The 26,582-nt window shown below is 42.7% G+C and overlaps 1 protein-coding gene across 2 annotated transcripts in view; it reads left to right on the forward strand.

The window, feature by feature from the left end:
* Window positions 1-26,582, forward strand: part of gpr158a (G protein-coupled receptor 158a) — a 94,285-nt gene that overhangs the window by 16,195 nt on the left and 51,508 nt on the right. The window lies entirely within an intron of this gene.

Raw genomic sequence — 26,582 nt, forward strand, 5'->3', positions numbered from 1 at the left:
CTTGCATGACAGCTTTATTACACAGAAGTGCTCATTATCATCACACCTGATAAAGAAACAATAGAAGTATATGAGGAGGAATATTGAGAAAGAGCAGCACTTATACCAACCCCCTCATTATCTCTGGTGAATGTTTATCGCTGAGTTTTTACTGTAACTTATAAATTACACCGTTTGTTACAGCCGTGACTGAAAGCAAGTCATCGTTTGAGTGCTCAAGTGCATGACCAGGTGAGTCAGAGGTGAAGTGGGACGATTAGTCATAACACACGTCATAGCAGTCTTTGTCAAGACTACTATGACAAAAAAAAATGGAAGCAAAATATAAAAAAATAAGGTCTGGTTAAGACTTTTGCACATATCTGTAGCAGTTTGTTGGTGTCGCAGGAGATGTCGACTCTACCGATCATCAAGTGCTCGTTATCATCACGCCCGATAGAGAAACATTCAGGAAGAGCAGCACTGATTTCAGCACTGACAGAGCTTATTACACAAGTCTATGCAAACTTTAATGAATGCAAGTCATCGTCATATCTGTTACAGCTTAGGAGTGCTCATCGAAGGTGAGGTGGGATGGGCCTCCAGTTATGATTCGTAAGCACGAGTACAGTGAAATGTCAAAAAGAGAAACAAAAACTGTACGGAAACAGTAATATTCCAGCAGCTGAGGTGCCAGAAAGATCAGTTTTTGAGGTGCCCTTGAGCAAGGCACCGTACCCCGGAGCTGTGATTGGCTTCCAACTGCTCCAGTGTGGCATCTGTCTGTATGAGTGCGTGACCCTGTGCATGTGTGTTCAACAGGTGCCAACCTGGATGGTTAAAAGCGGAGGAGAAATTTCCTGCATTTCGCTGTATGTGACAATAAATCTGATCTGATCTGACAACAAGTCTTATTTTACAGTATTGTGAATTTTCACTGAGGGATGTTGAAGCATAGAATAACAAAAAGGTGCTTTTTCTAATGGGGGACTATAACTGAACGTGGCAATATCATGATACCCTGCTCCTTTTCTACATGTTATTGATAAGAAAATTGTATCTATTTTCGCCGAAGAAGAGCAGCTTTTAGTCACACTGCAGTGACAGCATCATATTTACCCTCATTTGAATATAAACATCATATCACTATGCAGTAAATGAGACAGTCGGCCTCCTTTCACCGAAAACCATAACCAAACTAAAATGCAACAAAAGTAGACGTCACAAGGGAGGTGGACAAGTTCAAATGGACGAAACCAGCATGGCAAACAACCATCGCACATGCTCCGATTGTACAACTTCCAAACTGATACACGGGTGCATCCATATTTACCTCCATGATCGCAGCGTCTCGTCTTCTTCTGTGCGGGTCACTTCAGGGCCGTAGACTGTTCACACTGTTCACACTGGAGTCTGGTGGCGGTCCCATTTAAAGTATAATGTGAACACAACCACGCCAAAAAATTGGCCTAAGCAGCCATTAGATCCCAAATGAACAGTTTGGACTCACTCCTGAGAGTCGTTGCACTAACCAGCATGAAACTGACCTCAGTGAAAGTCCTTGCCCTTTAAAATGTATTTTAACTTTTAAAAAAGGGACATTTTTAAGTGTTTTTCACAGTTTTTATCAATGCAGGTTTTCCTTTTGCACGTGCAACAGTTGCTGTTGAGCTGAAAGCTTTGAGGCCATTTAAATGTCCAAGTTTGGAGTGTTTTATTTTTATTTTTACTGTTTAGTCGTTTGTTGGTGTCGCAGCGCTGCCGCACACCTCCATCATTCATGTGCGATCTCCACCCCGACGGTAAATCAACCCTGCCCATTATCAGGTGCTCATCATCTTCGCACCTGATAGAGAAACGATAGAAGCACACAAAGCGGTAGCCTACATTGAGAAAGCAGCACTGATTTCAACCCCCTCATTATCTCTAGTGGACGTTTTTTTTATTGTAATTAATAAATCACACAAGTCTGTGCAGGCGTGAATGAATGAAAGTCACCGTCGCATCCGTTACAGCCTTTGAGTGCTCGGCCAGGTAAATCAAAAGTGAAGTGGGATTCGTCTCCAGTTTTGATTAGATAACTGTAAAAAAAACTGTAATATATCAGCTCGGGTGCCAGAAAATTACTGTAAAATAACCGAGTCATGATAATACAGCCGTCTGTCATACACTTGCATTATTCATGTCAATTCTCCGCCTTCAGATGCTCTTTATTATAGTGCATGCAGCAACACTTTAACACTGTCAGACTTCTTTCCATTGCATAGCCACTGTTGTTTAGTTTAAATTTTGGAAGCGAAATCAACAAGATGCAGTTGTTTCCAGCACTCTGGCTTCCTGGCCTCCCCCTGTATCCTTCTCCACAAGACGCTATTTGACCAGCCAAGCATGCAGGCAGCACCGAACTCAGATGGAGGCAGATGCCACGGATGACCGATCCACTGGGCAAGCAGACGAAGGGCAAAACAAAATGTGGCTGAGACGCTATCCCCAACGCTTAAAGACATTAAAGAAAAAAACATCTTCTGCTATTGTGAGATTATTGTTATCCTGTTTGAAGTAAAGTGGGTAAAAATTACACCTAAATGTAGTTATTTCTTAGTTTAAATTGCTTTGAAGAGGGAACATATTGAGTATTCTTCATTATTGTGGATAGTTTGTAGGTATTTTTAGAAAGATAAAGGTTGCAAAGGATAAAAATGACTTCCAACTGTCCTTCGGTAACAATAGAAACAAACACATACATAATTTACACGCTTAAAGGGGCTTGCATGTGAACATGCAGCACTCAAAAACAATATATCACAATCAATTTCATCATGCACTCTGATGAGGACCAGTCACTGCATTTATTCATTTAGAGCAAACATTGCAATTCTCTTGATTAGGGATGTGGGTCTGACTCATGCACGCCACAGTGAAGCGATATAAATCATGCCATGGGAAAGAACCGGGCCTGAAGACGTTCTACTACAAGGGCGACAGCGTTTTCTGTTCCAGAGGTGCACACATGCTGTTAGAGGTGAATGTTCGTTCTCTAATATCTAAGTAACAGTACCTCCATTAGTGCGTTTTGTCATTCTTCAGGGTTTTGCCACCCTGGGGCACCTTTCATACCAGAATGTGGCTGTGGATGATGATGATGGATGTTTCAATCAATCAGCTTATTGTTCAGAACAAGTGGCGGAGCCGTGGGGGACCGAAGCCCCGTGAAAGGCAGTGACACGTAACCTGAACGAGTGTTGGGAGAATAAGCGACGCAACCACCACCACCGAGTGAGAGCAGTGACGGCCACGAGTTAGAAATGATGAAGACTTAATGTTGAGCTTTGATCATACACGTTCAGATTATTTATCATCAAGAGTGGATATGTACGCTCCGTATAAACGAGTTCAACCCAAGGTCAGACCGTGCAATGCTCAGAGAAAGGCCGACACTACAGGTCTCACTTATGTTTAATGTTTACAACAAGACTGAACAGGCATGAGGTGGTGTGGTGGTTAGCACCGTCGCCTCACAGCAACAGGGTTCCTGGTTTGAATCCTGGCTGGGGCCTTGCTGAAGCAGCGTAAAGAAGAGTGGGCCAAGATTCCCCCAGAACGATGAGAGACTGATAACGTGATACAGAAAACCATTACTTCAACCTATGGACTTTGTTAAACCTGATCTGAAACTGTATATGTTTGACACTGAATGGTTAATAATTGTAAACCTGCTTTTATCCAGATTCAGTAAGACTGAAAAAGCTCAACTTTTGACATCACTATATGGGACATAAAAAGGTGTGTTTGAGTTATATTGCCCAAAATCAAATGAGCTCAACGTTAAGAGCTCATGATCTTCAACCCGACCACTTTCACAGTTAATCCAACTGCAAAACTAATCTATTTAATTAATTCTATTTTCTATTTAATTAATCTATTTTTCATGATTTTACATTCTGCAACGGATCTACATTGAAATCAAATCCATCGCTCTTTAAAACTCTATATTTTCTTAATATTGTTAAAACCAGCTTCCTAAAATGGTCTTAAATGTTGTTCATTGTGATTATATTTGGGACAAAATGTCACCCAAACAAAAATACAGCACCAAAAAAAAGTTTGGGCACATCACTCGTTAAAAATGAATGTCTCTGAGCAACAAAACTTTTGACAGCTGCTTTATTTATTGTGACAGGCTGCAGCGCTTCCATGAAAACATTCCCCTAAAACACAAACACCAAGTGTCAAACCGCTGCCTGACAGAGCGCTCTGCTCCATGTGTGGTTTGTTTTTCCCTCGCTGCGTTTCTGCCTCTGCTGTTGAGAAGCTAAAGCGGATATTTTGTTTCTGTCTGATGAATCACTGTTACATCTTGACCTTAGTTTACGAGGTTGCCTCGGCTCAGCCTGCTATCATCTCAATCCCACGCTGCTTTCTCCACCCTGCACCCTGTGCTGCTGAATTAATGATGGCATCGGTGTTAAAACACTGCTGCTGCCCTCCTCTGCTCTTTGCCCTCACCTTTTCTTTTTTACCTTAAACACATGTGCGAGCCCCTAAGTTCTAAGTTCAGTACTTTGTACACAATGTAAGCATTAGCTAATCAATCTTAGCCGTTTAATGAATAAATAAAGGCGGAGACACCAGATGTGGTTGTTTTTGACTCAACATTTTTATGGTCTTAACGCCCAAATGAATGCTAGCTGCTTGCATGTTGAGTCTCTGTAGCATCTCTACATAACTGGATTCGTTTGTCTATTATAATTTTGCTCCAAATTTCTATTTTGTCAACAATTTACATCAGCAGAACTTGGTCTCCATGTGATGTCATTCAGTGGGGTTACATGGCACTGAAAGGATCGGATAATTGGCTAAATTACAATAAAATTGCGCCCCTGGTGCAAGCTACATGTTTGTCCCCATATTGTATGCATTCATTGAGATGTTTATGAAATCTAATTGTATTTGTTCAACTAAAACTATCCATCCATTAATTTTCCATACCCGCTTAATGGGGTTGGGAGGGCGCTGGAGCCTATCCCAGCTGTCATTGGGCGAGAGGCAGGGTGCACCCTGGACAGGTCGCCAGTCCATCACAGGGCGACAGGGACACAAACGAGACAGTGGTTGCTTTAGAGTTTAAGAATATCTAAATATACACATATTTGCACCTATGGCAAATGTTTGGAAAGCGCTAAAAGAAAACCAGGTGTGTTGAGCTTGGATTGAAAAGCCAAAAACAGAAAACAGCTGAGTGGCATTAACTCAGTTCGAGCCCTGCACTGCGTCTGTTATTTAGATCTCATTGTGTCTTGCGCTGTAAATCTTTACTCACACCCTGCCTTTAACTGACGGGGGTCAGACAGATCACACACTGTATGCGCTGCCATGATAACGGACCCTTTGTCTGCAGGAGACCACGTAAAATGCTGCCGCAAGAGTGTGACTTTCAGATTACCTCAAAGTACCTGTTAGCACTACAGGCAACACGATATTTAGTTTCATTTGATTTGTTTCAGATTTAAGAAGGAAACGGTAGATAAACATATGGGACTGATTTTAAAACATTAACTGACGATCGGTGTAAGATTAGTTTGAACTTTACCTGCGTATGCAACAGTTTTACACCTCATTCTGTCCTATAATAATTTCCCTTTTGTTCTTCATGTAGAAATCATTAAACTGTTTTGTTCATTAGGCAGCTACTTTGTAACTGAAAGTCTGGATTTGCATTTCTATTCCACTGCTAAAACACCCCCTGAACGCAACACCAAAAGCAATAAAACATGCAATTAAATGTTGCTTTGTATTTAATTTGTGTAATTGAATAGTTGTGTAAGCCTGTTCCTCATTTTGGGGATAATAACATGCTCTGAAGCACCGAAGTCAAACGTTTAAAAACGTTTTTTTAAGGTTTTTTAAGGTTAAAGATGAAGAAACAATTATTCCTGACCTGATTTGATTGAATATTACGTGCTGTTTCTTGTCAGCACAGCTGCCTTGGATACCACATATTGTTACGTCACTTCCACATGTGTCAATCTTCACTGGATCTTCATTCTTCACTCGACATGCCGTACGCTCAGGAAACTCCCCGAGCCCCTCTGTGAACGCGGTACGCATTAGTTGTGCAACGGCGGGTAACATTTATCTGCTTGTTTCTCTGACAGCTTCCCTGTTCCAAGTGCTCGCTCTGCAATCATTCAACAAAAACGCTTACTGCTTCTTCTGCAAGCCCGGCTGCCTTTTGTAAGACAAAAACAGCAGTTGTTTTAGCATCTGGGGAATTCCTCCAGACGATGTAAACACAACCTCGAGGGGGGGGGGGGGATCCCTCAGGAGACTGGTGTCAAGAGTTGTGTCACAACAGGCCACAGCCCCTTTAACCCACTGATCTCATTCAGCAATTTGGTTGAAGAGTAATGGCTTGAAGCATCCTAATTAAGTACATTCCTTGCTATGTTGTCTGTCGGGAGGATGTTCAGCAGCCTATAAACTGGGCGATTGCTCACCAGAGTTGTGATTATGCTTTGGAGTTGATGAGAGTCTTTGATACAACAGAAACCAAAAACTTCTGTGCACAAACAGATTTAAAGGGTACATATTATGAAAAAAAACCCCACTCTGTGCTTGGGAGCGTGTTATTTAAATTCGAGCGTGTTGTTAAACATTAACGCAACACAGACAAACAAGAAAACTATTCCGTGTCTAAAACCTAGAAATAACTCTGACGTTATGTCACAATTTAATATTGTTAATTTAAAAATCCTAGAGGAAGCAGTTCGGCAGCTGAAATCAACAACTTGTTCTCTGGACATAATACCATCCGACTTTTTAAAAACTGTTTTTACCTCAGTAGAAAATTATCTCCTACGAATAGTTAACAGCTCACTGGCATCAGGCATTTTTCCCAAGTCACTAAAGACAGCTGCCATTAAGCCACTCCTAAAGAAGAGAACTCTAGACGCCTCTATGATGAACAACTACAGACCTGTCTCTAATCTCTCTTTTATATCTAAGATTATTGAGAAAGTTGTATTTAACCAGCTCAACGACTTTCTGAATGAAAGTGGAAGTCTTGATAACTTTCAATCAGGCTTCAGACGTCATCATAGCACTGAAACGGCTCTGGTCAAAGTGTTAAACGACATTAGGTTGAATACTGATTCTGGTAATGTTTCAGTCCTGGTTCTGTTGGACCTCAGCGCTGCGTTTGATACTGTAGATCACAGAATCCTGTTGCACAGGCTAGAAAACTGGGTTGGACTTTCTGGAGCGGTCCTTAACTGGTTCAGGTCCTACTTAGAAGGCCGGAGTTATTTTGTTACTATTGGCAGCTATGAATCTGAGCGAGTGGCCATGACTTGTGGAGTCCCCCAGGGGTCAATTCTTGGACCTCTTCTGTTTAACTTGTATATGCTCCCTTTGGGTCAGATATTGCAGAATTTTAACATCAATTATCACAGTTATGCAGACGATACACAACTTTATGTGTCTCTGTCACCGGACGACTGCAGCCCAGCTGACGTTCTGTGTCAGTGTCTGGAGGAAGTAAACACCTGGATGAGAGAGAATTTTCTACAATTAAATGAAGACAAAACTGAGATCATTCTGTTTGGTAGCAAAGAGAAGAGGGTCAGCGTTGGTAAATATCTTACTCGGGACCTTACAATCACTGACCGAGTTCGTAACCTCGGAGTGTTGATAGACTCAGATCTGACTTTCAGCAGCCACATCAAAGCTGTCACCAAGGCAGCTTTTTACCACCTCAGAAATATCAACAGAATTAAAGGTTTCCTCTCCCAAGAAGACCAGGAGAAACTCATCCATGCATTCATCTCCAGTAGACTCCATTACTGTAACGCTCTTTTAACTGGACTTCCCAAAAAGAGCATTAAACATCTGCAGCTCATCCAGAACGCTGCTGCTGGAGTTTTAACCCGGACTAAGAGATCTGAACACATCACACCAGTTTTAAAATCTTTACTCTGGCTTCCAGTCAGTCACAGAATAGATTTTAAAAGCCTGCTGATGGTTTACAAATCCCAGAACGGTTTAGGCCCAAAATACATCTGTGATATGTTCAGAGAATATAAACCCAGCAGAGCTCTTAGATCCAAGGACTCAGGTCAGCTGGTCCAGTCCAGAGTCCAGACTAAACATGGAGAAGCAGCATTTAGCTGTTATGCTGCAAACAAGTGGAACAAACTGCCAGTGGAGATTAAACTTTCACCAAATGGAGACATTTTTAAATCCAGGTTAAAGACATTTCTTTTCTCATGTGTCTATGCATGAAATATCTTTTAACTTATCTAGACCGTTGCCTGTTTTTAAATTCATTTAAATTATTTTATTTGTTTCTCTTTATATTCTTTTATGTATTTTTAATGCTTCTTGCACTCCCTGCTGCAATGCTTATGTTTTATGTAAAGCACTTTGAACTGTTTGTACATGAAATGTGCTATACATATAAATTTGATTTGATTTGATTTTTTTGTGTTCCCTGACATTTTGTTTTTTGAGCCTCATATCTGAAAGTTCTACATTCATGGACCTGTTTCGCTTTGCAGGGTGAAAATCTATCAGTTCACACAGATGTTCAGCCTCCTCCCTCTGAATCTCATTTATGATTGTAGCAGCTCCTGGAGTTTTTGTTACTTTCAAGTGTTTTTCATGCCTTTTTTTACTTTTTAAACAATTTCCCTTGTGAGCTCAGTATCCATCTATCTCCTAAATTTAGCTTGAGATGATTTTGTACCTCAGAGATCTGCTTTGCTAAACCTCATCATTAGTATATTATATATTCCACTCGACTTGAGTAAATGAGCTAATAATGCTCTACTAGTACTTTGTGTCATGTTTTACATCCTGACGAGGACATCTGATTTATAGTAGCCATACTTTAATTTATTTTTTGTTTTGTCACAAGTTAGAACTAATCGAGTACTACAGATATCAAAAGAGAAGAGCTGCTGTACTGTCTCACTTTGATTTTTTTACCAAAACATGTCACAAACATTTCATTAGGATCTCAGGAAACTGTGTCAGCTCCTGGAAAGAAAGAAAAAGGATAGGCACGTCTCCTTTAATCGTAATGCGGCACTAAAAATAGGCCAGGATATTAGGTATAAAAATAGACTAAATAAAAGAAAAGAAACAACTGTCCTCACTGTAAAAAGAAAGATTAAGACGATCAGAGATGTAGATCTCCATCTAGAGCTCTTCAGATGGAGTTTTATACAGTTTTATGCCGCCCTAATTGCTGAAAAATAGGTTTTATACAGAGGCAAGAACAATGAGTAGCGAATAACATGTCATGGCACTACAGTCTGGGTCAAAATACTTGATTTAGTTGCTTTTCAATTCTTCATTTTTTTGTAATTACCTGAACCTCAGCTCAGGTAATGAGCCGATGAGAAAATAGCTGTGATAATAAGAACACGAGCCAAAATTGAATAATATTAAAAGGGGAATCTTTTGTTGGTGCAAAGACTTTTTAGCACCAAAAGTAGCTTGTTTAAATGGGTTTTTCAAACTTACACCTGCTGTAACAAGCCAATTAAATCCTTTCCCACATTCAGGAGCGGCGTGTTTATTCTCAGCACTCTGGGGGCTACGGTGCATTCAGAAACAGGTCGCGAAACGGCCGCTAACTCCCAGGATCCAAAAGCAAACTCAAAGGCTGAGATCAGTTATGATGGATTTATTGGCTTGACTTGGAGATATGTGCATTGCAGTGGCGGCTGCTGACTTTTAAAACAGGGGAAGCCCATATTACGCTTGGCTAAAAGCATGTCAACTACACTTGGTGTTGCTAAATGCTTAGCTGCGAGCATAGCCGCCATTGTGACAAAACTACTAGCTAACACGACAAACAAATGCACAACAGGAATATGATTGACAAAACTTCTAAACAACAAGGATGTGTTTCTTATTTACAGTGTAATATTTACAAAAGTGTATGTGTGTGAGGATGGAAATGGAAACGATGGGAAATGAGTGAAACTCCGACAGCACTTTCACAGACAACCAGTCTCTTTCGTATCTGCTTTGGGACTGAAGTTCCAGCGTGCTTCTCCCCGCTTAAAAATTTGGCTACCACAACATCTCTCATGATGGACAAACACTAACTCCAATCATCACGACACAGCCCCTCATATTGAGACGCCCACGTCTAATCTACCCCCAGAGACGCCGAGCAGCCTCGGAAGTGATGAGTTTTTAATCGATTTAGCCAATGATGACCTAGAATTGTAGAAAAAAACTTGACTCTCCCGCCCCCTCCTGAAGCCGGGCAGCCCTCGGCTCGGAAGCCTGGCTGTTAGTGGCGGCTTCATAACATGATTTCCTCAGTGAACGGCGGTGATTTCAGAACAAATCACTTCATTAAGCTACAGGACAACATGTTGTAGTTATGAAAGTAAATGCAGTATTGGGCATATCTTGTGTTTTGTGAATAACTGTTTTATCGTCAATTTAACATTGAAGATGTAGCAATTTCGCCAGAGAATGGGAGAGGCTGCCCGGCTTCCCGTGTTGTCTCTGAATAGCCGCGGCTGGTGCATTGACATGTGCATGTGATATTTGGCAAGTAGTCTTGGCTCCCAGGGCAGCTTAGGATGGTTGGCGAGGCAGAGCTGTAGAAAAGAAAAACACTTTACAAGGCTTGAAAGCTGAGGAACTAAGACGCAGGCTGACTGACTGCACGTAGTGCAAGGATCTGACGCAACCAGGTATTTATGGAGAGCGTAGATAACGAGCTGCAGCTGCACCTGCCTCGCACATCAGGAACTGATTCTGCAATTAAGCACAAAGACACGGGGAGAAAAGAGACTTGACTGACATGGTGCCAGCTGACACCGTGAAAACATTCTGAAGAACTATTTCTGATAAGCGTTACTCTGAGAAACTGAAGGAAGTTTATCAGTTTTAACTTGACCATGGATAATAACCTCACAAAGCGGGAGTAAGAGTGAGCTGCCAGTTGACTTGAAGATGGGTAAAATTAATCAGTCAGTTTCAGAACCGACACAATCTGTTAATTCGTGTTCCTGCAAAGAAAACATGAGCTGCGCCCACTCTTGTATCCCTGACACCTGTATTCCCAGTGAAAGCTGGTGTGTACACCTGGATGTTGTTGTGACTCCATCAATGCATGTCAGAGAAAAACATTTAACTAACGCAGTCATTTGGTGCAGCACCGAATGTGCCTTTAACGCTGTCCCTTTTAGCTGAAAAGCCAGATGCTAGCAGGTGTTAGTGTTTTTTTTGACCAGTGTAAAGAAAAAAAAAGGCTCAATAGATCAATATCATGTGGGGCTGCTGAGGTCTGATAAGCTGCCACCGCAATTCTTTACACCTGTAGCAGAAAGAGATGCTCTATTTAGGGATTTTAGGTTTGTCAGGTTTTCCTCGGCTCTTTTTGGAGCCGCATAAAGCTTTAGACAGTTAACATACATCAAGAAATTCGGGAAGATTCTTTTTCTTTCCTCTTAATGTCATCTAAGTGTGAAAGGCATCTGTGATCAACAACAATTAAATCCTGTATCGGACACAAATAAGCTGCTCTGTGCTGCCCTGCCTCTTCAGGGTGTTTGGACCATCAAACAAAAGGTGGAAACAGACAAAGAAAGAGTGAAGATACGGTGACTCCAATCAAGTTTAAGGTCCGATGAAGGTGTCTGAGTTCTTATTGAGATGTGTGAGACAAACTTTGGTGGTTTGAGCTCAGTCGCTGTCTGTTCACAGTCTTTTTTTTTTAAGGGTGCGATGCTTAGCAAGTGCTCGATAGATAAAGATGACTGGAGGACAACAGTATCCGTCCCTTTACTTCATCACCCACATTTGGGACTATTTCTCCCTGAGGCTGCTAAGGAGTCACCTTTATACACTCTCTTTTTCAGCGCTTGTTATCCATCTTTTATGCTTTTGTGCGTGCACATGCGGTGTATATGTGCAGGACTGTGCATTTTTCAACGTTGCTGTGCATTTTACTGTGCGAGCATGGGATAAATATGTGCCAGGCCAGTTCACTTTGACACTTCTATAAGCTGTGAATGTGATTATGAAAGCAGTATCCCATGGTGTCTGTTGTGTGCACTAAGGAGCTGTATGTGTTTACTCGTTCCGGCCCGATGGCAGCGTTAAGCTCCCTCCAGGCCAGAGTGTTTATCTTGCTGGTGTTTAGGCTTTGGTCTTTGGACGGCACCCAAAGCGAGGCCCTGCTGCTCTGCTAAGGCTAACTCTAGATATTTGACCTCTTTTAAAGGCCTGGCTGGTTGTCTGACTGTCCCTCTGAGCGCAGAGCCACAGTCATCCAGCACTCTCTGCCACTCTGCAGGCGCTCTCTGTGTGTTTGTGCAACAGCTTGAACCGAACACAAATTTACGCAGCCCAAAGCTGGACATCTCAGCCAGAAGCAGACATTATGACGTCAGAATTATTATCTGTTTATTTGCCCTTTCAGTCTCATTTACTCTGTCTCAAACCCACTCAGTCACATAAAAACCGTAATGTACTTCCCTTAGTTGCTATCGAAGCAACTCGTGAGCCAGCTGCGCCAGATGGTCATCTCGCCAAAGGGCACGTAAGTCTTTATTAGGTCTCATGTTAGTTTTGCTTATTAATTTCCTCCAATTTCTCATTATTCCATCGTCTCTAATTGGTAACCTATTTCCCAAAGCAGAGGTAGGTTTTTTAAGCAGCAGAGATTTGGATAAACTCAACAGCAAAGCTTCTTCTTGTGTGTGTTTCTCTTTTTATTGGACTCAGCGGTTACAGAGAGCTTCTGGTTGGATTTATTTTAGTTTTTCACTAAAACCTTTGGCTGCAGCCGCTCTTCCTCTCCAATTAACATGAATGACATGAGACGAGATCGACAGGGCTTGAGTTTTGTAATGTCTTTTCACCTTTTCATAATAAATGGGATGTTCTTGAGAAACACTGCAGTTTCCAACGGTTGGATGTCTCATGCTAGACTTTCTTAGAAAGCAGTTTGGACATGCAGACAGCTTGTTATAGTTTTCAGCTTCGGGTTGAAGGTCAGCACCATATATTCTGAAGTTATTCCAGGCTACAGACTGTATCCAGAAGCTTGATTGTTTTGACAACTTGGAAGCGAGTCACATGACACAACGTAAATGCTAACAGATGATAACAGTGTGCATTGTCTGCGTAGAAATACATGTGCAGGAATTGAAAGTACATCTTAGATGCCATGGGTTTGGTAATGTTTCATCTCAGTTAACCGAAGCAGACACAAAACAAAAAATCCTTTTTTTCTTTGCAAAGATGGATGCATATTGAATGAGAGTTGAATGTGTGATGGTAAGCGTATTCTTCTATCATACTAGTACAAGGATGTGAAGTTTTCCGTATGGGATTCATGACAGAGATGAACTTTTAGCCTGGATTTTATCTGGATCTTACTCTAATGCAGGTCCTCGAGGGCCGCTGTCCTGCAGGTTTTACATGTTTCCCTGCTTCAACACACCTGATTCAGATGAAATGGATCTCTTCAAAAGATTGTTAAGTTCTGCACAAGCCTGCTAATGATGCGCTGATCTGAATCAGGTGTGTTGAAGCATCTAAAACCTGCAGGACAGCGGCCCTCCAGGACCGGATGTGGACATTCCTGCTCTGATGCATCTGTTTGTGAGGCCCTTCCAGCTTCAGAGTGTTTAAGAGACTCCGTGCTCCATAGTTTCTAAACACAAACCACAGTTTCAGTTCAAATATTTCCGTCTCCAACACCAAGGCTAGATTTATGAAACCTGGCAAATAAACATTTGCCTGCTAATCATGAACGGCACCAATGAGGGTGTCCAGTTCTGCAGGTAAACCTGATCTACAAACACTGGGGCAACCAGCTCATTTCAGTGAGGACCAAATCTACCAGAAGCCGTGCAAATTAGCACAGAAAGAAAAACAACCGGACCAGATAATAATCAGTACTCAGTCATTTGACAGAAACCATATAAGTGTGAACCTGTTTAGTTAAGATTATTTTCCTCCTAGTTAGAGTTTCCAGGTAATCTTCGATTTCCTTTAGCACATTGAGAATAACATGGCTTGACAATCAATATGCTCTGATTCTTATGCTATCATTCCAAAGAATGAAGAATCTCATCCTTTAACGTCAAGGGTTAAAGTAAAGACAATCAGGCACGATCAGTAATGAATCACACAGGGCAAAGTGTAGCAGATCCCTCCGTGTGTCAAGTTTTGGTGTAGAAGGGGAGGACACGGATGCGGACTTACAAAGAAAAGGGTGATTTATTAACAAAAAACAAAGTACAAAACAAAAGGCGCGGCAAAGCCGGATTCAAAATACTTGACTTAATAAATACGTGGAAAAACAAAACACTTAACATGGCATGGATAATAAATACTTAACTTTGACGAAAATGTGGCGTGGAAACGTGGCATCACAACTAACATCAACATCACCAACAACAGTAACAGTGACATCAACAAAGATCCGGCCAACTGAAAGGGGAGGCAGGAAACTAAATAGGGATTGAGTGATTAAGTGAGTGGGTGCAGCTGGTGGGGAATGAACAGGTGAGGGGAATGAACTAATGGCCTGAGTGAGGGAAGTGAAGGGAAAACTAAACATGGACTGAAAAGAAACATAACCTAAACATGAAAACTAAAAACAAGAGTCCCATGGCATGACAGAGCCCCCCCCTCAAGGGGTGGATCCCAGACATCCCAAAAAAGTCCAAGGGTGGGAGGGAGGGGCTCGAAGCCGGTCAGGGAACCAGAAACGGGCATGGTACCGGCTTCGGGCAGCAGGAGGCAGTGGTCTGGCGGACGCCCAGACCGCAGACGGCGTAGCCGGAACAGGCGGTGGTCTGGCGGACGCCCAGACCGCAGACGGCGTAGCCGGAACAGGCGGTGGTCTGGCGGACGCCCAGACCGCAGACGGCGTAGCCGGAACAGGCGGTGGTCTGGCGGACGCCCAGACCGCAGACGGCGTAGCCGGAGACGGCGGTGGTCTGGCGGACGCCCAGACTTCCGTCGGCGTGGCGGCAGGAGACGGCGGTGGTCTGGCGGACGCCCAGACTTCCGTCGGCGTGGCGGCAGGAGACGGCGGTGGTCTGGCGGACGCCCAGACTTCCGTCGGCGTGGCGGCAGGAGACGGTGGTCTGGCGGGCGGCCAGACATCCCGTGGCGTGGAAGCAGGAGGCGGTGGTCTGGCGGGCGGCCAGACATCCCGTGGCGTGGCAGCAGGAGGCGGTGGTCTGGCGGGCGGCCAGACATCCCGTGGCGTGGCAGCAGGAGGCGGTGGTCTGGCGGGCGGCCAGACATCCCGTGGCGTGGCAGCAGGAGGCGGTGGTCTGGCGGGCGGCCAGACATCCCGTGGCGTGGCAGCAGGAGGCGGTGGTCTGGCGGGCGGCCAGACATCCCGTGGCGTGGCAGCAGGAGGCGGTGGTCTGGCGGGCGGCCAGACATCCCGTGGCGTGGCAGCAGGAGGCGATGGTCTGGCGGGCGGCCAGACATCCCGTGGCGTGGCAGCAGGAGGCGGTGGTCTGGCGGGCGGCCAGACATCCCGTGGCGTGGCAGCAGGAGACGGCCCGGCGGACGCCCGGACCCCCGATGACGTGGCTGGAGGAGGAGCCGGGGACCGTCCCAAGGTCGGACGGACCTCCGACGGGGGGGGGAGCCCCCCCTTTAAGGGATGGATCCCAGACATCCCCAAAGTCTGGGGGTGGGAGGGCTGGGCTCGAACCGGTGAGTCCATGTCGGGCTCTGCCGCCTTATGGTCAGGCCCGGAGGCCTCTTGGTCGTGGTCAGGCCCTGCGGCCTCTTGGTCAGGCCCTGCGGCCTCTTGGTCAGGCCCTGCGGCCTCTTGGTCAGGCCCTGCGGCCTCTTGGTCAGGCCCTGCGGCCGCGTGGTCGTGGTCAGGCTCTAAAGCCTCGGGAACGGCTGGGGCCGGGGCCAGCTCTGGGACGGCTGGGGCCGGGGCCAGCTCTGGGACGGCTGGGGCCGGGGCCAGCTCTGGGACGGCTGGGGCCGGGGCCAGCTCTGGGACGGCTGGGGCCGGGGCCAGCTCTGGGACGGCTGGGGCCGGGGCCAGCTCTGGGACGGCTGGGGCCGGGGCCAGCTCTGGGACCGCTGGGGCCGGGGCCAGCTCTGGGACCGCTGGGGCCGGGGCCAGCTCTGGGACCGCTGGGGCTGGGGCCTGGGATGCTGGAGTGGTGAGGGAGGGTGTGTACAGCGCGGCTACCTTCTGTGGCTCCATGCCAAAGATGTCCAGCATAGCAGCACGCTGTACACCCCTCACCTCTGCCCAGATGTGCGTCACTCCTGACATGTGCCTGAGAACCTGCTTTCGTACAAAAAAGTCAATTAGTTCATTGGCAGAGTTCAGTTTCTCCCAGGAGGTGCAGCTCGATGAGAGGCAACAGAAGTCCCCAGCCAGCTCCCAGAAGGTTGTGTAGTCCGCCGCGTCCATTTCTGGCCGGATCTTTCTGTCAAGTTTTGGTGTAGAAGGGGAGGACACGGATGCGGACTTACAAAGAAAAGGGTGATTTATTAACAAAAAACAAAGTACAAAACAAAAGGCGCGGCAAAGCCGGATTCAAAATACTTGACTTAATAAATACGTGGAAAAACAAAACACTTAACATGGCATGGATAATAAATACTTAACTTTGACGAAAATGTGGCGTGGAAACGTGGCATCACAACTAACATCAACATCACCAACAACAGTAACAGTGACATCAACAAAGATCCGGCCAACTGAAAGGGGAGGCAGGAAACTAAATAGGGATTGAGTGATTAAGTGAGTGGGTGCAGCTGGTGGGGAATGAACAGGTGAGGGGAATGAACTAATGGCCTGAGTGAGGGAAGTGAAGGGAAAACTAAACATGGACTGAAAAGAAACATAACCTAAACATGAAAACTAAAAACAAGAGTCCCATGGCATGACACCGTGAAGTTAATTTTAGAGCTCCCAAATTCTATATTCTGGCAGAAAAACTTTTAAACACAGGGCCAGGTGCTAAGAACACTGAGATCCCCCCCTTTTAGCACTGTGCCTCATTAGTAAACACCAACAGTAGCTCTTTAACTCCAAAAGACGGTTTGCAACAGACGCAAAATAATAGTAATTCCGTCCTCAAGGCAAGACAAACCTTGTTTCTGATTTGAAGTTTCTCTCCAGGCACTGATTAAACTAAAACCTCATCTTTGCTCCTCATGATTGCATGTGATAGGTTATTCTATAAAATAAATAAATACATACCCATCATAAAATGGCATAGATGTAACTCTGTGCCTCATTAAGTATTCATGGATACTGTGAACATGCAAATTAGAAGCTCTCTGCATCTGCGTGTGTGCCTGCAGCTACTCGCCCTCATCTCTGCTCAAACATTGTAAAACTTTTTTTATGCTGCAGGATGGTAAATACTGGAGTGATAGGCCCATACACTGAAGACAAAATATGTCAGAGGATGATCAGAGAAAGGAATATGTTAGCTCTGGTAATATATAACATATGCCCATTGGCTTTAATACCTTCGCAAACAGCTAATCCTTTTTTGTTTGTGTTAGATAAACGTTGATCCTTGGTGTCTCCTCATACTTTAAGTGGCTAAAATGCATTTTCAGGCACCAACCATTAGAGTTGTAACCAGCTATATTATATGTATAATCACATTATAGATATCTAGAATGATTTATGATCCGAAATACGAGTTTTTTTTCTCATAACATGTACATTCTAGATATCAACAATGTAACTGTGTTGGCATAACTTGAAAGTTCAGTATAAATGACTGGCAGAAGTGACTGTCAAAGGAAAAGTATTGTTTACTTAAAAATGTGGGTTTTTATCGGGAAAACAATGCGTTTTGTAAAGTAAGTAAATAAAGATAGACGTGTGGTTTGATTAAAGCTGCAGTCTGCAGGATTTGTTGTTGTCATTCGTAAAGTCCTAATTTTTGGCATTTTAAGAGTTTACATGATCTATCAGAACGCTTGAAGTTGAAAACGTGACCTCCGTAGTCGCAAAATGCAAGAAATGCTTATTTTTTAACCGAAAAATAAAAAGTTATTCAACTTCCTGTCCCGCCCCATCAAAACACATGAGAACTCGTGCACGTCTACGTGCACGCCAGATGCGCGTACACGACTCCTCATTCATCAACTCACCTGTCATTTGCGATCATGGAAGACACAGTAAGTAGACTAGCCCGTAATGAAGTTCAATAGTCCAGATAAATAAGCGTGGGGACGAGCCTACCTTGTATCGCGCGTGCACAATCGGTGATTGACAGGCAGCAGAGCCCATTTTTTTTTTGTATTGGGGTTTTTAATGTACTACTTTCAGAATCCCCAGACAGTTCCAGGCATTATGCTTGAAAAAGAGTTGGAGACTGCAGCTTTAAATGTTTAAAAAGCTTGCCATGCAGGCAGTTATTACCTTTATTCAACCAGGAATTAGCATCTCTTTTCCTGGCCAAGATAAACAGCAGGAGAGTAACACAACAATACACTCTCACACACTGTACAGAAAACGTAAATATACTTAAATCACTGGAGGCCAAACCGGGGGAAAAGGGTCAGTTAGCAAATACAGCCAGACGTGTCTGTCTCCTGTATGTTTTAAAATATGCTCAATCTGTTTGGTGAAACTGACTTCTTAAGATTCAGCTGATTCCAAGCAGAGGGAGCATCGTGCTTAAGAGCTTAAAATAACTTTGTTGAAGGATGTAAGTCTGCAGATAAGTCTGGAGCAGACCAAGAATAGCTTTAGAGTTGAGGAAATGCCAATGTTTAAGTTTATGGGAAGACGAAGCAGACGAATGCAACCAGAGCGTGCAATGTGCAGTGGCGTCAAAGACTTTGATCCACCACGGTGGATTTTAGCATTGAAAAGGTGCATGAATGAGATTTAATTCGCCATAATGCAGCGCAGATTTGGTGCTGACTTCTTGTTTTGTTCATCATAAACAGAATCCTCGGGCATATGAGATAAAAACCCACTTGAAAATGTTCACAATGTTAAAAAACGTGAACATTTTAGAGCTTTTTGCACACGCTGACAGTCCTCCCCGGGATGTGTACTTTATTTTAATGAGTAAAATCAACAAACACTTGCATGTATTTAATTAATTGTGCATATCTTATTAAGCCAAAGGTTGTAAAAAAAAAGTACCACAGGAGGATGTGTTAGTGTTTAACAAACCGTGAAAAACTCCTTTATTTACCCTCCAAACAAACACAAACTTTATGCAGCTTCTGATTTCCCCCGTGCCTGCTTACACTTCTCATGCTGAGCTGGTGATTTTCTTCTCATTCTGCACGTCCACGCTGAGCTGCATGTGCAGGATGGACTGCCCAGTGCCCACCTCCTTCCACACTCCTGCCTGTGTTTTCTATAGTTCCATCTGTAATTACTTCATGATAAGCTTTCCTCAGGGTTCACGTTGCACTCTGTAAGGTCATTACAAATATCTACCGAGTCCCATTCGCGGTTGATTAGGCACTATGTTGGACCGGATGAGCGTGGGCTTATTTCAAAGAGAGGAAGACTCATCGGCAGGCTCTAATTAGCGAGCAGAATTAAGTGAGTTTCTGGTTTACCGGTCAGGTGGAAGACGCCTGGCCGCGGTGGCAATTAGTGCCACACTTTCAGTTGGTTTTTATTCCCCTGCTTCATGTCAGAGAAAGGTGATGGAGGAGAATTACTGTGTTTGATGTGTGGATCATGTTTTTTTTTAGATTTACAGGGTTCACTATCATGCCAGCATCCACCTTTACCTTTAAAGCAATACTATGTAACATTTCTACCTTAAAATAACAGCTTGAAAAAAATTGTGCGGCTAGAACGAGTTTTAAATTACGATTGGCCTGTCTCCTATGCCCTACACAAAATTGGGACTCTATGTAAAACCAAAATAACACCAGAATGCAATGAACTGCAAACAATTAAAATGTTAGTTAGAAATCAGACAAATAAGATATATCAAATCAGGAAAAAGCTAAGTATTCCAAAATGATCAGTTTTTGTTTTCTTTAGAAATTAAGAAAGATTTGATGGGAAACAAGTCGTTAAAATTGGGTAATGTAAAAGAAAATGTGAATAAAATGTGAGTGGAAATTCATCATTGGATAATTCATTCTTTGTGTTTAAACCAAATCCAAAGTAACTGTTGTTGGTTTTGGTTTAGTCTCATTTTGGTTATCTTTTTAAAAAAAAAAAAAAAATTCTGCATGCTGTTTCTAATGTTGTGCGCTTGTTAGACGTTAACAAATGTCTGTTCTTTTAGGAGTGTGTGTGCCATTTATCAGTGATTTAACAGAACATAAATGTTCTTACCTGAAGTGTACGTTTAGCTTTAGCTTTTAGCAGCCAAGAAAATGTGTTTAAATCATTAGATAATACACAGTGTGTTAGATCGCCACAGAATGTGTGCTTATTTTTACCTGTTAAAGTTTTTTATTCAGAGGAATGTTCGATTGTGTTCAATAAATGCAACGCAGCACTGAATAATCTGTACTTATTGTTTGTATTTTGTTTACCAACAAAAGAAACCACGCACAAATCGACAATTGGAATACAATACAGCTGAGCAAACCATCTCGTCTTGCTCTTTCTCCTCCGAGTGCTTAAAAATCCATGCCATGAAAATAGTGTTCTGGCCGACACTCCAGACTGAGAGTGGTGATGGATACGTGTGGAGCCTTGCTGTCTTAAAACCACCTCAGTTAACTCAAAAACAGCAAAAATAAGAGTTAATATAAAAGTAAAAATCGTCAGTAAGAATGGAATATGAATGATAGTAATAACCAGTAGTAAAAAATTGGACTATAGCTACAGATGGTTATGTGATGAATGTAAAAAAAAAACAAAATATAGCATCATGATGACATCATCAGATCTGTTGTACTATCTCAGTTCATCTGCATTCAGATCGAGCTGCATTCAGATGCTCATTTTATTCTACAGACCAAGATGTCATACTCACTCACACATTGTAAAGCTAAACAATATCAATTCACCAATCGGACCAGAGATCAGCAAATAATTTAGTCATACAACTCGATCACCTCCCCCGATCTCTTCTGGAAACAATGCCCTTCAAAAATAAGTAGAAAAACAACAAATAAAATGCCTTTTTTCTTGAAATAAGCAGACAAATCTGCCAATGGAACTAGTGGAAATTGGCTTGTCAAGATTTCTTGAAATAAGATGTGATATTTAGGACTTTTGAGATAAAAGTGATCTTGAAATTAGCTTAAAAACCTCTTCAAATGTAAAAAAAAAAAAGCTTGTTTCATATGACACGACTCAAAACAATTTGTTTTCACTTAACAAGATGTTCAAGATGTCCCTGTATGTTGCTGAAATTGTTCTTGTTAGGCAATTGTGTCTTATATTGAGTGTAATGAGATATTTTGACTGGAAATGAGACAAATACACGTGGTTCGATTTTTTTCCAGAGCATTTACCGTGTTTCACACAAGGAGTCAGAGCTACACTGAATAGCTTGTTTAGCTGGAAAAGTTTGAGACACAAAAGCAACTTCAATATGGAAAAAACAACTTTACTGGTGCCAAAAAGAGAGAACTTTTTCAGCTTTACACCTGATGATGAAGCACAAAGCGTCATCATCTGTCATCACTGCAGCTCCTGCAAAGTAACCTTCCCAAATCTTTGCAAACGCCTCAAATGTCACAACAAAATGCACGAGATAGCAACTGAGGAAAAGGAAACACCAGCCGGAGGACAACACAAACATCATCAACTCAGACGTTACATAGTGCATCATCACACTCCAAGTTCCCAGCCGAACATGTGATCAGCCATCATAAGGCTCCAATCAACACTCTTCATAACGAGGCGTTTCGAGCAAAGATAGATGATGTTGAGAAGCTCTATTCTCTCTGATCTCTACAACCACCCCTTAAAACAGTTTAGAAGCAGGATGCTTAAAATAAGGAAGGTCCTGTGAAGACAGGATGATTGAGGGTTCACATTTAGCTCAGTTGTGCAGAACAAATGTGCCTTTTCAGAAAGACCAGATATAGATTCTGTAATTACATACTGTAGATCTAATTATTTCTCAGTGATTTGATGTGACTTTTGCCTTCAGCTCATTGTGGAAAACAACAATATGGTCGACTTCAACCACAGTTAGTTGCAGATTCCAGGCAAATACAGCAGAAGTAGGTCACTGCCTGTGTGACTACTATTACAGCATGTTGTCCTATTAACAGGAAAGATACACCTGTATACATTATACACACTATGAGTATTATTGCATTATTGATTTTAGTATGAAAGTCGGATTTTTTTTCTATAGATTTCCACAAATTAAATCACAAAAAAAGAAGCCCAAAATGTATGAATAACACATTGAAGCTTAACAAGTACCCCTATAACAGAGATTTAGTGTAGTAATGAATAACATGTTAATGTCCAAGTTGTAAACATTGACAAAACCTTGTGCATGAATGTTTCTTGTTATCAATCCATTTCTGAGGGCCACTGTGGTGATTTATAAAATGTCTCAGAATAAATGGGCTCAACCTCCAATCAGAGAGAGTTGGAACTGTATGGATAACAATTCCTTTACATCCTTTTTTGCTTTTGACACCTGTAACACATTTGGTGCAAAATCAGCATCCATGAAAGAATCAGGTCTTTAAGGATCAAAGAAATGCACTCAAAAAATAAGAGAAATCTTTAAGAACACTGTTCCTCAAAGAGAGATTGGAAGGGATTTACATATTTTTCCCTCTACGGTGCAGAAAATCGTGAAGCATCTGAAGAAATCTAGAGGAACGTCGGTGTGTAAAGGACAAAAATGCAGTCCTAAGCTGGACACCTGTGATCTCTGATCCTTCAGACGGCACCGCATCATCCATCAATAGCTGATATAACAACACGGGCGAGGGGTTACTGTGGGGAAACCTTTGTTAAGCACTTCAGTGCAGAGTTACGGTCACAGATATCTCTTCAAACTTTGCCGTGCAAAAAGAAGCCTTATATGAACCTTGTCCAGAGGTGGCGTGAAAAAGGCATCCATCACAACAAAGAAAGGTCACCAAAGCCTGCGTAGGTCTGTAAGCGACACAGCTGCATCTATTAAACACAGAAAAGAAATCCTATTTTTTTTACATTACATTTGTTTAAGGAGGTGGAGGTTCCCCAAATGAATCTTAATACAGCCTTGCGCAGCACCCGATGTTTGGCCTTTCTCACTTGAGTGGAGACACTTACAAACCTGGTCCACAACCTGCATTTTATGACCCTCTGAAATGGCTTCTGGCTTGTGGCTGAGATCACATGTGACTGATGGCAGGTGGCAGGGAGGTGGGCTGTGTCTCTGTTCAGCACACTCCACATCCAAAGCCCTTCATCTGTCACCGCAGCAGGCAGGACTGGGATGTACTGCCAGGACTATTCCTGGCTCTCCCTGTCACACACACTGAAAATATGCATACTCTCACACACACACGCACACACGCACACACACACACACACACACACACACACACACACACACACACACACACACACACACACACAGACCTGTCTCTGGCCGTTTCCCCTGCTGTCTCCATGAGGTGGGCATATTAACGCACTCATGCTGCCGCACCCTCGTGCCGTCCTGAGCAGATAACTGTTGGGGAATCAAAGATGATATCAGTTTCCTGACTTACAGTGCAGCAGAGTCCTCATTCAGAGCTACAGCAGGTGGATTTTAATGAGGGAATCTACAATTCAGCAGCCTAAATCAAAACAAGAGACTTCGTGCTGGTGAACCTCGTGTCTTAAAGGCTTATCTTTTGACTTTGATGCACACAGAATGTGTAGAATTAAAACTAACCAATGAATCCAAACCCGTTCCTGAGCCGTGTGTGAGCGCTTCATTAATCTGCCCCTTGATTCCACCTCGATCAGGCTCGCCTTATTGGTATTCAAAATGAACGCTTACCTCTCATATCCTGACATTTAGGGCCGGTCATAATTTTTCCTCATGTGTGTTGCAATCTTTTACAGGTTTGCCGTGAACTAGTGCAGTGCCTGTGCAGAGAGAGTGAAATGCAGCGTATTTTTTTAAGCTTGAACTCACCGATGCCCCTAAAATGTCTGACGTGCAATAAAAGTGACACAGAACAGATACATGCACAACACTACTGCTTTGAAAAGAGGACAGCGACGAGGCTGTGTGTCGCTTTTAATAAGCACAAAATGCATGAAGCGAGCCAGAGGAAGCAGCACCGTGTTCTGTGGTGGAATAACACCCAGTCCATTTCATGAGTAACTATAAGGCTGTAAAGTGATGCACGATAGGCTTAAATTGGTAGAAATGACATGAAAAGTGCCTGAGGTGGTGTGTGCTATTTCTGACCAACGCCATGAGATCACATGCAGGTAAAAAGTCATTGTGAAAACTTAACAGAAATGTGGCATTTCACCGACTTGTGTGCCCAGAATTACACACAGAAGATCAAATTAAAGAACACACAGACACTCATACAGACACACAATCACCTCATAGATGTGTTTTTACCTGTATTATGTATACTATAAGCAGCATAAACTTTTAACTGGAGACTTGATGACCCTAAATCCAATATTATTGGAGTTTTAGCTCCAGTTTGGGAATGTCCGACTCTTTAGATGAACCTCAAAGTCTTCAACCTTGTGTCTCTAACGTTTTGCATGAAAATCTCCAAAGAAAAACATGTAACAGGTACAGGTACGGCTTCCTGACAGCCACCCTTCCATGGAGCCCATTTCTGATGAGGCTTGGGCCAACAGCAGATGGATCAGCTGAAGGTCCAGATGCATCTCTCAGCTCCTGTGTCAGGTCTTTGCTGGATTTCTTCCTCTTTTTTCAGGACATCACTTTCAGATCCTGTTCATCTGCTGTAGATAGTTCTTTAGGCCTGACACTTCTTCTTCTGTCCTCCACTTGTCCAGTTTCCTCATTTTTTTAAAGGATACACTGCACACCATGCTGAGATATGCCATGTTTTCAGCTAACAGCTCTTTGGGAATCACCTTGTTGCTGCAGAAATCCTGTTTTCTGTCTGTCAAACTGTGTTATCTTTCAACTAAAGAATTTGGAACAAGTTATGTGTCTTTACAAAAGGCGGCTAATAACAAAGATAGAATTTATCATTGTTTTTTGCTAAGTTGACTCTTATGTAGACACAACACTTATTCATCCCTTGAGTTGTCTTCTCGTGCTTGAACGATTCATAGGTGATGTGCAATATTATGGAGGAGTAAAAGTGCCAAAATTAAATAAATAAATGAATAAATACATCATTAAATAATTACTTCAATGTGTCATTAATTAATTAAAATACCAACTAATTTTATGTAAAAAAAAAACATAGACAATTATTTCACTATTTAATTCATTTTTTTCGTGGTCCTTGTGTTGCAGTGCATCAATAATTTATTTTATCTGTCAAACTAGCCCATCAAAGTCAGTGGGCGGGGCTAACGCTGATATAGTCTGATCCATTGCTTTGGTCTGGGTCTGAAGTAGCACGCCTGGAGAGACATTTAAGTAACATTTAAGTCATTATTTAATGATGTATATATTTATTTAATTTTGGCACTTTTACTCCTCCATACATGGTGGCATTTAAACATCATCATGTAGTGAATAAGTAAGTGGATGTTAAACTCATTTCTCCTCCCAGAAGATGGGTCTTCACATTGACAAAGGGAAATGAAAACTCTGGAAAAGTCAGTTCTGGTACCAATTTTTGAGCTTTCAGCCTGAAATGGCATCATTGTGGCTGGACTCAGGAAGCCATTTGCCTGATATGTAAACGGATCTGGTCGGAATTAGGTGTCCTCTGGGCTTTTAAGAGATTCTGTAATAAAGCAGGTGCTTGCTGCAGAAAAACTGCAAGCTGTAAGAACAATATCATATTGATAGGTCTCTGTGGAAATGTCACTGTGCATTTTCCCCATTATTGTATCCAAATAATTAATCTCAAGCGCAGCCCTAAAATGTGCTTCTGTTTATTTCTAGAGAAGTATGACCTTTTTTAATGGTTTCTGCTGTGAAACACATTATTAATAACAATAATTATTGTATCTGAGACTGACAGTAAAGATAAACTAATGGGGCAGAGCAGCAAACATAATAACGTATAGATTTCTATGAATTAAATATGTAACTATGTCAGTATTGTGGGTATAGATGCATTGCCAAATGAACAGTTTTCAGCAGATTAGTGTAATGCCACTACAGATACTTTGATTTTATTGAAGTAACCTTTTTTGCTGAATAGCGAGCTGGTAATTACCTTTGAGTCTTTACTGGCCTCTCAAGACTTCGACTGAGGGTCCAAAATGACTGAAAAATGCCTTCAGATCTCATCAAGGACCTTGAGAGACTGTCAAAAATAGCTGCCACCTCAGACGTGCAGAGTCCAGCTCTGCGTGAAGAGCATCACGGTGTCAGGTGCTTCGTTTAGACGCCGCCGCTGGCCTTGCCTCCAGATCTCTGAGTCGGGTCACAAACACTTCACAGCGTGTCAAGTATCAGCCGGAGTACCGCTGCTATTCTGAGTCCCACGCCGTGTCTTGGGAATGATAACTTATTATCATCTCTGCTTGGAAT

The sequence above is a fragment of the Odontesthes bonariensis genome, chromosome 20 (genome assembly GCF_027942865.1).
Source record: "Odontesthes bonariensis isolate fOdoBon6 chromosome 20, fOdoBon6.hap1, whole genome shotgun sequence".
Classification (NCBI taxonomy): domain Eukaryota; kingdom Metazoa; phylum Chordata; class Actinopteri; order Atheriniformes; family Atherinopsidae; genus Odontesthes; species Odontesthes bonariensis.